Genomic DNA, 5000 nt, shown 5'->3' with positions numbered 1-5000 from the left:
ATTGTACAGACAATGTGAGAACCGAAATTATGTTACCATTCCTTATACTACATCCATAAAAAACGAACAAAAACTTTGATGACCACATGAGTCATCATAGTCCTCTATCAACATCTGAAAGGGGAAAAATGTTGTGCCTCATTTTTGATTTAGCTAGATAAATATCATCTGCACAGATTGCATTTATTGGAATATACTGCTGATGAGCCAGCATAGGTAATATTAATAATAATAATAAATAAAAGGCATTTTTTCCGACCACCACAGTTGGCGTGATAGATTCCATGATGATGAAGATGAAATCTTACGTTTCATTTTCGCTCTGTACTTTCAAACACCCCGGTAGCGATACCTTTATTGCACGTTTTAGTCTACGTAATTAAATTGGTGTTAATTTAGTCCCAAAAATCAGACTGTAGATTAATACCTAGAGTCTGAAGGAGGACAAGCTCAGGTCTGAGTGGAAGGGCGTTTCACTGTCCCTTTCTATTTGTTTAGACCATTCATGCTGCTGGGGGCTGAGATCTATAAGCACCTAATTGGCAAACACAAACTCTGCCAGGAGTCAAAAACCAAAACGTGGTCTGTTAGGGTTTCAAATAAGCACCTTCTCGACTGGCCACTTTACAAATAGTTATTAAAAAAACCTTCTGAAGCTTCATCAACTCAGGCATCAAATCAGTTTTATTCTGTAGAACATATCCATTTATTAAACCTTTATTTAACCAGATAAAAGTGTCATTGAGATTAAAATCTCTTTTTCAAGATACATGTTTCATACAAACAAAACACGAAATGAACACGCAATTAAAAGGAAGTTTTGGAATTTCAAGTAAGGAATTATACACAGGTACAATGTCCAATTTTTCCACATAATAAGTCCTTAAGTAATGAGCTGAAGGCATCAAATGAGGTCAGCTCTGATAGTTTTAAGTCTTTCTGGAGGGTAGTCCATTTCCATAAGGAAAGAGGAAATGAGGCGTACCCCCTCTGTGTTTCTGGGTGTGCTCTGTGCCGTCTCTCCCAGAAGATCTGCTTTACCGGGGTGGGACAGTTGGGCCCGTCAGAGATCGGTGGTGGATAGAGGGGTGGGTCTCAAGTGTTAAGCCACAGGACGGCCAAAGCTCTGGGCTCTGTTTACAAGGAGGTTGGCGACATTTGATTCTGTTTTGATTCTCCGGTTGTCACCCCAGTCTGCTTTAACATTGGGTTGTTTTTTCTGTTTAGCGTTTCAATAAAAAGCCTGGTGGTTCAGTATTTTCATAATTAATTTCCCCCTGTCCTTTTTTCCGTTTACAGCAATATTGCTGAAATGTTTTGAGTACATTTTCAAGGATGTCAAAAATGTGGCTGAAGGAAAATCAATTACAAAAACATGGCACTTAAACTTAATGGGGCCGTTCGTTTTGTTAAAGGACTTTCATCTCTGGATTAATGTCGATGACAAAAAGGGCCAGCCACTCTCTGAACCCAGCTCTGATCATCCAACACGCACATCCTGATGTGTGGAGGTTATTAATGAGTGTTCGGTAAGGGCAGTGTTATATGCAGAGTGTATATCATTAAAAATGAATACACTTGTAAAATCTGAAAAAGGTACAAGAATTTAAAAAATCTGCCTCAGTCGACAATTCGACTAAGATAACGTAATTATTGCAAAAGTAAATCACCTCCACCACCAAGAAAATCCATCTAAATTAAGAACAAGTCAGAGTGGAAGACTCACAACGACTCATAGTGTGCTTCAGTCTTAGTATGATGGAATATCGGCAGGCACTGCAGGGACCCGCGACAAGTGATGCCTGATTAAATCGGAATAAAACAAGCAAGTCACTGTGCTTTGAGACTTATTAGCATTTTGAGAAATTGCAGAGTACTCTCACACCCCTCCATATGTCACAGCTCTAAGTGTTGGCCTTTGGGTCTTCTTCCCATACACTTTTTTCTTTTTGCATAATGTCTCTTTCTCTCCCCCTCTCTCTCAATCTCCTCCTCTCTCTCTTTCACACTCCCTTCTCCGTCTCCCCCCTCTTTCTTTCGCTCCCTCTTTCTTTCTCTACCCTTTTTCTCTCACCCTTGTGCACACTCTTTCTCTCTCACACGCTCTTTCTCTCTCTCACACACACTCTCTCTCTCTCTTTCTCACACAGTCTTTCTCTCCCCCTCTCTCGCTCTCTCCCCCGCCTCCCTCTCTGGTTGTTACTGTATAGAAGCCCAGCTGTTCTGAATGTGTTGGTGTCGGGAGTGAGTGGCTCTAGGCGGGGGTCCGGCTTAATCGGAACTGAGTTGTGTGAGAGACCCCCTGTGTGTCTCCGTGCTGAACTGGGTCGTGTGTGTGTGTGTGTGTGTGTGTGTGTGTGTGTGTGTGTGTGTGTGTGTGTGTGTGTGTGTGTGTGTGTGTGTGTCTTTGTGTGTGTCTGTGTGTGTGTGGGTGTGTGTGTTAGCTACAGCAAGTTCGGCGTGTGTAAGGGCGTTTAAAAAAACTTAGATCCTAGGCTTACAGATGGATTGGCGACGAGCATGCTGTGTGTGTGTGTGGTTAGATGTCGGTGTGCGTGTGTGCATGTGTGTTTGTGTGTGTGTGTGTGTGTGTGTGCGTGTCTGTTTGTGTGTGGATGTTGAAACTCATTGCCCATGCCTGTGGGATTTTTTCTAGTGTGTGTGTATTGTGTGTATTGTGCGTGTGTATTGTGTGTGTATTGTGTGTGTTGTTCAACAGTGTGCTGGTTGGTAATGTGCTGCTTGAACACAAGCAGCACATACAGGCTTGCCCCCGATCACACACTTATATGCATGTTAACTAGTGCTGTCAGTTAAACGCGTTATTAACGGTGTTAAGGCAAACCAATTTTAGCGGCGTTAATTTTTTTAGCGCGCAATTCTTTTTTTTTCTTTTTTTTTTCTTTGGCTCAAAACAAAGAAGCAGTAGCCTTACTGCTATGTTCAAGGCAGTATGTTTGCATGTTCATCGTTTAATTGCACTATAGGCTTTATTTTTGTATCGTCCTGTATTGATCAGTAAATGTTGTTATCAATAAAAAAACATTTGCACAAGGCAAGCCGATGCACTATGTTGATAAGAGCATTAAATTGAGAAAAATAAACTGATAATCAAGGGATATTTCGCATAGAAAAAACATTTGCGATTAATCGCGATTGCTCGCGATTAATCGTGAGTTAACTATGGCATTAATGTGATTAATCACAATTAAATATTTTAATCGCTTGACAGCACTAATGTTAACACACGCATACACAGACACATGAGTAAACAAACAAAAACACACACACACACACACACGCACGCACACACACACACACACACACACACACACACACACACACACACACACACACACACACACACACACACACACACACACACACACACACACACACACACACACACATATGCAAGAATCTACAGCAGAAGCCAATGAGCTTGAACACTTCCAAAAACACCAAATCGTAATCACACACACACACACACACACACACACACACAAACCCACATTATCAACGCTCTAGCTCCAAACCAGCCCAACTTTGAAATAGAGAGCCAGTGTGATAACAAGACAGAGAGATAGCGGGGGGGGGGGGGGGGGGGGGGGGGGAGATGAGGAGGGGGGGGGGGGGCTGGGCTGTGTGGTGGCAGATGTAAAAATAGTCAGCAAGCAGTGTAAGGATGCAGTGTGAGAAACAGAGAGAGAAGAAGAGGAACCGAATCAGCGAATCAGAGAATAACGGGGGTATGAGTGGAGGTAGGAGGGTGTGGAGGTAGGAGGGGGTGGAGGTAGGAGGGGGTGGAGGTAGGAGGGTGTGAAGGAGGGCGGTGGTGGGTGGGGGACGGAGGTAGGAGCTGCAGCTACTTAGGCCTGTCTCTGGTGCTATTCATTGTCTTCTGGACTTTCTGCCTGGTCTGCACGCAGTCATTGTTAAAAAACAACTCCGGAGCTAAAAGCATTGAAGTGAGCAGGTGATTCACACACTCGTTGTGCACTGAAAACCTTTTTCCCCACGTTTTTCTTTCAATAAAGGATGCTCGCACACGTCCACACACAAACACAGCGGAGCTCATTCTCTCACTGACGCTGCCTCCGTTCCGGTCTAGGATGATTCACTGTCCAGAAAAGGGGAATGGCTTATGATGTTCAAGCTCAAGTCAAGTTAAACCTCTTTAAATAGTCAAATGCGCAATATAACAGGCCAAGCAGTCATAGCTGGCAATGAAATGTTTGTATCCCAAGCTCTCCTTAACAATGTACAAAATTAAAATTAAAAAATGCTAAATAGTAAACATTGAAAAGAGTCAAGAGAGTAACAAGGTACAGTGCAATGTTGATGTGATGTATTGATGTGTTGATGTGATGATGTAATGATGTTGGACTCCTAGAGAGACCCTGCCACCAAACACCCCCACCCTCTCTCTCTCCACCTCACCACCCTCTCCTCAGCCCCACCACTCTCTCTCTCTCTCTCCACCCCACCCCCATATGAACCTGTACTCATGAACTCATGTACCCATGTCCTCGTTTACTCATGTACTAATGTCCTCAAGTCCTCATGTACTTAGTGGCTGAACTGCACACTGACTGAAACACACGCTCACACACACACGCACGCACGCACGCACGCACGCACGCACACACGCACGCACGCACACACACACACACACACACACACACACACACACACACACACACACAAACACATACACGCACATAGCACGCACACACATGCAAGCACACACACACATGCACACAAAACTAGCACACGCACACATGCACGCACACGCATGTACACACACACATGCGCACACACTGTTAATCTTCAAGGACAGAAAAAATAAAAACGTTGTATTGCTTTGATTATGTTGCATATCTTCCTGTTAGGAAAGATATTGGGACCGATAAGAGCAAATAGAAGATTCAGATAAAAAGCGACAAGTTCTTTGCTCATGGTGAGTATATACGTTGTTTTTATATATATATACATATAAA

General features: G+C 43.3%; 1 protein-coding gene across 2 annotated transcripts in view; it reads right to left on the bottom strand.

Moving 5' to 3' along the window:
• Nucleotides 1–5000, bottom strand: part of macrod1 (mono-ADP ribosylhydrolase 1) — a 123257-nt gene that overhangs the window by 34076 nt on the left and 84181 nt on the right. The gene's annotated exons all lie outside the window — the stretch shown is intronic.

Source organism: Gadus morhua, chromosome 10 (assembly GCF_902167405.1).
Source record: "Gadus morhua chromosome 10, gadMor3.0, whole genome shotgun sequence".
In the NCBI taxonomy this organism is placed as follows: Eukaryota; Metazoa; Chordata; class Actinopteri; order Gadiformes; family Gadidae; genus Gadus; species Gadus morhua.
Note: the sequence above shows the minus strand (reverse complement) of the source record. Positions and strands in the feature narration are given on the sequence as shown.